General features: G+C 44.2%; 1 pseudogene; it reads left to right on the top strand.

Moving 5' to 3' along the window:
- The first annotated feature begins 2,129 nt into the window (after window positions 1-2,129).
- LOC121754380 lies at window positions 2,130-8,537 on the top strand (annotated as a pseudogene).
- Window positions 8,538-10,370: the final 1,833 nt, after the last annotated feature.

The following is a 10,370-nucleotide window of genomic DNA, read 5'->3' on the forward strand; positions in this document are numbered from 1 at the left end:
CCGACGATGCCACAGCCAAGCCTGCCTGTCAGTCGGTCCGTGAGTCAGCATTGCAGCACTCTGTTGGGCTATCTCGTCCACATAGTACAGTCCGTTGCGCTCAGTGCCACGCCCAACTATCGTCCCCGTCTTGATATCCTGTAACATGCAAAATTGAGGCTGCATTAGCAATTTGCAATTGAGCTCCTTAGTCACATGACTAATAGAAAGGAGCTTATGTGATAATGACGGTACAAAAAGACAGTTAGATAGGCATAAAGTGGGTGAAATATTAATTGTGCCGGCCCCTTGGACCCGGGCTAGGTCCCCACTGGCCGTCTGGACATAGGACTTAGTGGATTTTGAGATATTCAGAAAATCTGAAGCATCAAACGACATTGTGTCAGTCGCTCCGCAGTCAAAAATCCAATGGGTATCTTTAGGGCCTATTTGGGACATGGAGGAACAGGCTAAGGCATCAAAGGAATTTTTACATGGTATAGTGGGTAGGTTTTCAAATTTTCCAGAACTTTGGGGTGCAATTTGTAGGGTTTTTTCGTGTAGGGGTTAGGATGGGATTTTCGACATTTCTGGGGTTGAATATCGGATGGGTTTAAAATTCTGGGGTGGCTGTGTAATATGTGGGGTTTATGGGGTCGAATCTGGAGGTGTTTTTGGCTCGGGGCTCGGAGTAGAATTTTCGGGTTTTAGTGGGGTCGGAAGAGGTTTTTTGAGAGTTGGGGATTTTAAACCTAAAAATAGGCTTTCCTCTTCATGAACCCTAGCCGAATCCGCCGCCGTTGAACCCTTTCCAGTGGGGACCCAATCCGCCGTCTTCCTCTCGCCGGGGTTGATTACTCTCGTCATTTTACCTTCCGACCAGACTCGTGCAACCGAGGCCACTGCTTTCTCTTCCGGTAATGCCTTGTCTCGATCGCCGCCTCCATTCATCCCGGTCGGACCGACGCCGCCCGCCGAGGATTCGGCGTAGGTGGCTCGGTCTCCGGTCGTTACGGCTGCCGCCGCTCTTCCACTTCCACCGCTGCTACCACTCCGGTTTCCCCTGTTCTGACGGGCTCTCTTCATCTCCTCCCACCACTCCGGGAATCCATGTAGATGAAAACACGTTTCTTTCGTGTGTTTCTTCCCTCCGCAGTGAGTGCATACCATTTTGCTTTTGTCCTCTTCCCGGCGGTAGGGTTTGGAATACGGTGGTGGTGGTGGATTAGGGTTTCGGCTTCGGTCGAATACTCCAAGTCCGACGCCGATTCCTGGATCCTTTGGTTCGGGATTCATCAGTCGCTCATTGACACATTCTCTCCTGACCAGTCCATACGCTTTCCTTGCAGTTGGTATTGGATCCATATTTAGGATCTCTCTTTTAATTTTGTCATATCGATCATCTAGCGCCCATACAAACTGGTATAACCTGTGTCGTTGAATGTGTTGATTGTATTTTTCAATGCTTGATGGTGTGTCCATTGGATTTGGATCCCGAGTGTCGATGGAGATCCATAAATCCTGTAATTTTTGCCACAGACTCTCTAATGACAGGTTTCCTTGTTTCAGGCTGTAGGCTTGCCGATGTAAGTCGGAGATTTGGAATTGTCGGCGCCGCTCCCGTACGTAGTGGCCAGGCTTTCCCACAAGTCTTGAGCCGTTGCGTATTGGGATACCTCATTTACGAGGCTGGCGTCGATATTGCCGATGATCCAATTAAAGCAGCAATCGTCTCGTTGCTGCCATCGGTTGTAATTTGGATCGGTTGGTCGTGGAGGGTCTGAAACTCCAGATATGTGAGACGCCAGACCTTTCCCACCAATTGCCCGTCTCATCAGCTTTGCCCATAGGGGGTAGTTATCCCCATCGAGCTTGGTGGCGATGTGTACTTCGCCTAGTGATTCTGGATGAGATGAAGGCTCTTCGTTTGATACCTTCTGAGACCCATTCAGTTTCAGAAATTCAGCAAATTGTTCTGCTGAAAGTGTTATTGGTCGATCTGACATTTTTGTGGTTGTTTGGTTGCAGGTTTCAAAAGGTCGGGAAAGGTACCGAGACTATGATGATATTTTTCTGAGTCTCGATCCCGGGATAGAACTGCTCTGATACCATCTTAACGATGGTGATCGAGAGAGTTGGGATATTGCATAATGGCGAAGAGAAGTTTAGAGAAGGAGGATTGTATATTGCTTGTCTTTGATCAATTACACGGCTCCTCAAAATATAGTGGAGAGCTTTTCTTATCTATGGTAAGAGCCATAAATTGTAATCAATCTATTCTAGGGAAATATACAATTAAATCAATTACTAATTTCTTGCAATCTTCCTTGCTTGTGGGAATATCCCTTGTGATATGCGTTGACATCCTCTTCCTGGCTCACCGCTGTCAAACGTGCCTTCCGCTCTCCCAACAAAGACTCCGATTCCGATAAGTAAAGCTGCCGGAGGAAAGTTGACCACCCACCCCAAGACGACGATGCCAAGGTATATCTATCTTGTCGTTCTTATCATGTTTTGTTTATTTATTTATTTATTATGCAGAAGAGTGAGAGGAGGAGATGGCTGTTCAGAAAGCAATCCAACAGCAATGCCGCACAAGCTCCTGTGATGGCCCCGGAGCAGAGGCATGCCATCGCGGTGGAGATGATCCGGCCGTGCCCCAAGGCTGCAGCGTCGTATAAACATGAGACGGCGGCAGCGAGAGTGATCCAAACCGCCTTCAGAGGCTACTTGGTACTTATCTATGATCAAAGATGAAGTAATTAGTGGTGTAGGAATGAGCTTATTTTGAGTTATTGCAGGCGCGGAGAGCATTGGTGGCGCTGAAGGGGATAGTGAAGCTGCAGGCACTAATCCGGGGGCAGAACGTGAGGAAGCAGGCTAACATGACCATGAAGTGCATGCAGTCGCTGCTGCGGGTGCGCGCCCGCCTCTCCCACGACGCCGGGAGAAGGTCCATGTTTGCTGAGACCACCAATTTATGGGAATCCAAGTACCTCAGAGACAGAAACTCTAGAGTATACATATCTCCCTAAATTGGATACATTTATGTATAAACTTGCTTTGTCGATTAGTCGAGAGAGGGAAGCTGCGTGACGGACGAGTGGAGACCAGCACCGGAGTGCCCGCGCACGCTGGAGGAGCTCGAGGCTATCCTAAAAGCCAGAAACGAAGCGGCATTGGCGCATGAGAAATCCTCTCTGCCTTTTGCTTTTGCTCAGCAGGTCATAAATCAATCTGCTGTGTCTGCCTCTGTTTCGATTTGGGAATTACTAACGGAAATAGGATTGATTTTTTAATCGTCCAGAGCAACCTCGTGGAAAGCGACAGGAGCGCCTACAACTGAGACGAAAGCAGCGAGCTGGACAACAGAACAAACTGGCTGGATAAATGGATGGCCACCAAGCAGTGGGAGACCAGCAGCAGATCCTCCACCGACCACCGCCGCGACTCAATCAAAACCGTCGAAATCGACTCCCTCAAAACAACCAACGGCCGCCGATCCCGCTGCCAGAGCCCAATCAACCACCGCCACTCCTTCGCCTCTCCCCACCACAGATCCATCGCGCCGTCCACGCCATCTCTCGCCTCCAGAACGCGATCGTCGCCGCAGGTCCGCCCGCCCAGCCCCCAGCGCGTCACGGAAGACAGGAGCTACTCCACCGCGAACACGCCGTCGCTGAGATCCGCACAGCGCGTCAGCGAGGGAACCGCCGCTGCGGCGCAGATGCCTAATTACATGGCGGCGACAGAGTCAGCCAAGGCGAGGATCCCATCGCAGAGAGCGCCGCGGCAGAGGCCGGCGACGCCGTGTTAGAAAGGAAAATATGTAAGTAAGGAAAATAGGTAAGCAAGGAAAAAAAATTAATTAATGAATGAGTATTATGGCAAATCTTACCAATTTTATGTAACCCTTGGCCTATTTAAAGGAGGCGTACCTATTGTAATTCTCTGAACAAGTTGAATGAATAATACTCATATCTTTCAACATGGTACCAGAGCAAAGGCTCATAACAAAATCATCATAGCCTAATACCTTTCCCGACCAAGAAGGCGGTTATTTTCAACCTGCAACATGTCAGACGATGAAGAGAAACCAAATATGGAGGAGACACGATTAAAGATGAGTAAGAATGTTACTCTAGCCATTAAACTCAACGGGATGAATTATCCCCTATGGAAACGGCTGATGAGAGTAGCCATCGTGGGAAGACGAGCAAACAGATATATCACCGGTACACCGCAGCCGCCGAAACCTGGAATGAAGGGGTACACAGAATGGGAGGAAGCCGATATGACAGTCTTCTCATGGATAATTGACAACGTCGAAACAGAAATTGTTGTCGACTTTGCACATCACCAAACCGCGCAAGCTCTGTGGGAGAGCCTACAAACTACATTCGAAAGTACTGCAGATCCATATCTGTTGTACGATCTAGAGGAAAAGGCAGGCCGAATCGTGCAAGGGGAACATGGGCTAGAAACATATTGGCGACATCTCCACGGAATCTGGGTCGAAATTGACCGATGCCAACATCAACCTATGGATTGCTGCGATAAGGGGATTAGCCAACTTCGAACGTATGTAGCAACAAGACGGCTGTTCAAATTCCTAACAGGCTTGAATGCAAGATATGACGGGATCCGAAGGGATATTCTCAAGGAAACCCCGTTGCCCTCAGCCGAGACCGCATACGGTCTGGTAAAACGAGAAGCTACGCGGTTGAAAATCATGCCGGCAGCAGACATCGATCTCCAGACCGGCGCAATCAACGATGGATCATCATCGGGCCAAGTCGGACATGGGTTCGCCGTCAGAAACCAGCCACCACCGCGACCAAAACAGCCACCACCACGAACCGCCGCGCAACAGCCCAATCACCAAGGCAGTTTCAAACCCGACAAATCAAAATTTTGGTGCTCTCATTGCGGAAAACAAAGACATACTCGAGATACATGTTTCCTCCTCGTTGGATTTCCAGAATGGTGGGATGAAAATCAAAAGGCTAAAGCTCGATTAGCCATCGGAGTCGAAGATGGAGGCGGGTTATTTCTGCAAGAAGCAGGGAATAATGAGATGACTAACACCCGTGGGAGAGCAGGAGATACCGGTCCTCAACCGGGTGGAGGCGGCAGGCCCGGCGAGGCAGCCTTCGCGGAGAAGAAATGAGGCGGGTCATATGGAGGTAACGGATTGGGGTTGAGAAACCCCGATCCTCAATTTGATTTTCAGAATAAACACCAAAGCATGAGTAATTTAATTTCTGGTCCTTATAGTTCAGAATATATGCAATATGACACGGGAAAATTACAGTTAGGACCCCAGAAAAACTATATTCCACGTTTGACCCCAAAACTGTCTAAAAGTTCCGTCTTAAGCCCAAATCGTTTTGCACCCTTGGAAAATATACATATTGCATGCATTGCCCAAAGTAAAATTGACCCTAAGGAGAGTGAGTGGATTTTTGATTGTGGGGCAACTGATACTATGACCTACGATCTGAAAGATTTTTGTGAATTTAATGGGGCAACTAAAATCCAAATTCAAACTGCCGATGGAGAGTTGACCGCTGTGGGTGGGAGTGGAACCATTGAAATATCCCCAACCCTGAAGCTTACAAATTGCCTCTATGTGCCCAAATTATCTCATAAACTTATGTCCATCAGCCACGTGACGAAAGAATTAAACTGTACGTTACTAATGCATCCAAATTTCTGTGTATTACAGGATATCAGGACGAGGAGGATAATTGGACGTGGCACTGAGCGTCAAGGTCTTTATTATGTGGATGAGATTACTCAAAAAGGTGGCACCGCGATGCTAGCTCACGGATCTGCAAATCGGGAAGCTTGGTTGTGGCACCGCAGATTGGGGCATCCATCCTCGGGTTATTTAAAATTGCTTTTTCCAAAGTTTTCCCATTTTAAGGATATTATTTGCGAATCTTGTGTTTTAGCAAAAAACCACAGACAATCCTTTAGATCAAGTGATACTTGTGTTAAGACTATTTTTTCTCTAGTGCATGCCGATGTTTGGGGTCCAGCTCATATTGTTGGTGATCATGGTTTTAAATATTTTCTTATTTTTGTGGATGACTGCACTAGATTGACTTGGGTATATTTTTTGAAGCATAAATCTGACGTTTTTGAAAAATTTACCCGTTTCTTTACAATGATCCAAACACAATTCCAAACCACGATCAAAATTCTTAGATCCGATAATGGTAGGGAATTTGTTAACAAAGACATGACTGATTTTTTTAAAGAAAAGGGGTTAGTTCATCAAACTACTTGTCCTTACACTCCTGAACAAAATGGTGTAGCTGAACGAAAGAATAGGATAATCCTAGAGGTCACGAGAGCCCTGTTTTTTGACTCAAATGTTCCTAAATTTTATGGCCCGAAGCTGTTGCCACTGCTGTCTACCTGATTAATCGTTTGCCTACAAAAATTTTGGGTATGAAAACTCCTTTGCAGACTCTCGCATCCCTTACTGATATTCCCCCACCTCTCATACTTCCGCTCAAAATCTTTGGTTGTTCCGTTTATGTGCATGTACCGAAACACGAAAGAGGAAAATTTTCTGCATGTGCAATAAAATGTGTTTTTGGGGTATGGGTAAATCAGAAGGGCTATCGATGCTATCACCCGGGGTCTAGGAAGGTTATAACAACCATGAATTGTAATTTTCTAGAAAGTGAATACTTCTATCACACCCAACCTCGGGGTCAGGGGGAGTGCTGTTCAGGGGAGTGTGATAAAATTGGACCCCTCAGTTTTCCGATGCCACATCCAAGTATCTCGAACGTGGAACCAACAGAACAAGCTAGTGTCACTGCCGAGTCAGTCACATCTGTTGTAGAGCCTCCTCAACCGCCTACGCCTGAATCGAGTCCTCCTCCAGTGATATCCGAGGTAATTCCTGAAACTAGCTCAGATAATACAGTTATTACTCCTGACACTTTTGGTGTAGACGAGAATGAGAATGCAGCAATTGATGGTGATACCGGCCGCTATATACTCCCCAACAGAACTACTGGTGGGGTCCCGGCTAAGAGATACAGTCCTGAGAGGATTAGTAGAAGCCGATATTCTATGGCGAATCTGGCTAAAGCAAATCTAACAGAGATGGCTAGGGCGTTTGAAGCAGCACTTTACGAAGAAGAAGAAATCCCATATACGGCCGAGGAGGCTATGAAAATTGCTCATTGGCGAGAAGCAATGCTAGTAGAAATGCGGGCTCTGATGAAGAACAATACATGGGAAGTATGTCTTAAACCTGATGGAGTTCGAACTATGGGATGCAGATGGGTCTTCACTATCAAACGGAGGCCAGATGGGTCGATTGAAAGGTATAAGGCGAGACTTGTGGCCAAAGGATACACTCAGACTTATGGAGTTGATTATGCTGAAACATTCTCACCGGTAGCAAAAATTAGTACTATTCGAGTGCTCTTCTCAATAGCAGCAGTCAGGGAATGGCCACTACATCAGTTCGACGTGACAAACGCATTCTACATCAGTTAGTCAGTTTATGCATGCACCTCAAGTAGCTCACTGGGAAGCAACACTGAGGATTGTTCGATATCTGAAAGGGACAGCGAACCATGGGATTCTATTCGAGAATCATGGACATTTAGAGATTCATGGATTCACGGATGCTGATTGGGCAGGGAACCCAAATGACAGAAAATCAACTGCTGAATATTTTACCTTTGTGGGAGGAAATCTTGTCACGTGGAGAAGCAAAAAACAGAAAGTGGTAGCCTTGTCAAGTGCAGAAGCTGAATTTTGAGGGATTAAGAGTGGGTTGACTGAGATTCTGTGGCTGAGGAAATTGATGACTGAGTTGAACTTAAACTCATAGAAGTCATGTAAGTTGTTCTGTGATAATAAGGCGGCAATCAGTATATCTGAAAATCCAGTTCAGCATGATCGGACAAAACATGTCGAGGTGGATCGACATTTCATCAAGGACAATATAGAGGCCAAGACGGTAGAACTTCCTTTTGTGAGATCTGAAGATCAGTTGGCGGATATACTCACGAAAGCTGTCGATGCAAGAAGCTTCCATGAGGTATTGGGCAAGTTAAGTATCGGTAATCCCATTACTTAACTTGAGGGGGAGTGTTAGAAAGGAAAATATGTAAGTAAGGAAAATAGGTAAGCAAGGAAAAAAAATTAATTAGGGAATGAGTATTATGACAAATCTTGCCAATTTTATGTAACCCTTGGCCTATTTAAAGGAGACGTACCTATTGTAATTCTCTGTATAAGTTGAATGAATAATACTCATATCTTTCAACACGCCGGAGCGGGAGCGCGGCGGATCGGCGGCGAGGAAACGCCTCTCGTACCCGATACCAGAGCCGTATTGCGTGAATGTGGGATTCGGATGCAATAATTTGGGGCAGAATCTGAGGAGTCCGAGCTTCAAGAGCGTTCAGGCAGGGTACGTGGGGATGGAGGAGCAGTCTAATTATTCGTGGTATACGGAGAGCATCGGCAGCGAGATATCGCCGTGCTCGACCACCGATCTGCGGCGGTGGTTGAGATGAAGATACAGTAGAGGTGGACAATGTCAGCCTCAGTTTCATGTTTCCTAAAATTTGATGAAGGAAAGCAGCATCATTGATGGATGAGGAGTTTATAGCAGCATGATTCAATAACTGATTTAGTTGGCAACTCTAGTTTGTGTTTATTTTTATTTTTATTTTTATTTTTATTTTTATTTTTATTTTTATTTTGATTATGCTAAAATAGGAGTGAGTGATTCTACACTGTATTTGCCGCCACTACTCATCTTAATTTCAGCTTACCATTCGCCCAATCATTGTACTCATCCACCAAATTAATTACATTTCCTGTATTTTCAGGGTGTCTGTTTAGGTCACCACAAATTCCCATGTCTCAACTTCCTTCAATTTGCAAATTTTCTATTTATTTGGTGTTCTTAGTAAATTTGAATAGCAGTTACATATGGAGACCTTTGCTAGTTATCTCTTCATCTTTATCAATAGTCTTGACAGTATTCAAATGGAAAATTAATAGAATAAGAAAGATGAAAAAATATTACTACTACTACTTAGCAGAATTGAAAGCTGACTAATTTTTTTACATGACTCAAAATGGAAATTTTTTACTATTGTTTCCAATTGCTAAATTTGGAAAATTTTGAGTTCATGTAAAAAAAATTGACTTGCATGCATGGAGTTCTTGTAATTTCAGAAGGGTGGATCTCAGTGTACGCATGAAGTAAAGGCCTATTTATTTATACAATGAAAGTTGGAAATTGAAAGCATATTTATTTGTATTGCATTTTGTAACAAGTCAATTTATAATAGTATTATGCTACTTTTGTAAAGTTTCTTTTGTGCCGATTATAAATTGCCAACAAAAGTTATCGAGAATATAATCTGCCTATGGTGCTGCCCATTGGGAGAATTTCTTGCCTGTACTGCATAGCACCGATCACATGCATACATGTGCATATATACTACTCCACTACCTAAGGGCTAAGATGATTGTTGCCATTTGCTGCTTACATTGCACATCGGCTGACCAAAAATAAATTGCACCTTTGTTGTTCCTCGCACATTTTTTCCAAATCACGTTGACACGATAAAAAACATTTTGTGTAGAATTAATTTCCGATATTTGGAGACTTTATTACTCTGAATTTTCCAAAATTATGTATTAGGTTTAATCAGGTGTTACAAATTAGAAACTCTTGAGTATTACAAAATTGGAGGATGTAGGGTATTAATTGGTTGCTAAAGTAGGGTTTAATGTGGTTTTCGACATGTGTCTTGCGCTCTTATGATCAGCACATGAGTATATATGCTAGACGTCGACATTTTACAAGGTCAATGCCCCACAGAACAAAGAATTGAATAATAAAGGATTCCATCATAAAACTAGCTTGTAATAATGGATAAATGTAAAATAATTTACAAGCTTTATCCACGTTGGAATTTCAATTTCATTTCCAATTTTTTGTAATTCCTATTTTTGTACTAGGCAGCTAGAGGGTCCAACAGAATTTCATTTAGCTCTATATATATGGAGTATAATAATAGTAAGTAATGTAGTACTATTTCCTTATTTGCTACTCACCAGATCAAGTTAATACCGGTCTTGAGCATCGATCTCGAGATAAACACGGAGTAGGTAGTTTTAATTCTCTTGTGTAATCCCATATATTATTACTTTCTGCTAAAATACAAGCATAAAAACCACTACTAGCCATTGAAATATAATCTTGCAATGCAGCTGAAGAGAGGGTTGTCAATATGTTCACTACTAGAAAATTCACATATTATGACATGTATAAATGCAACAAGAAAACTATTATCTGGATACTTTAGGTGTAATGGCACTTATTGCACGTG

Source organism: Salvia splendens, chromosome 11 (assembly GCF_004379255.2).
Source record: "Salvia splendens isolate huo1 chromosome 11, SspV2, whole genome shotgun sequence".
NCBI lineage: Eukaryota > Viridiplantae > Streptophyta > Magnoliopsida > Lamiales > Lamiaceae > Salvia > Salvia splendens.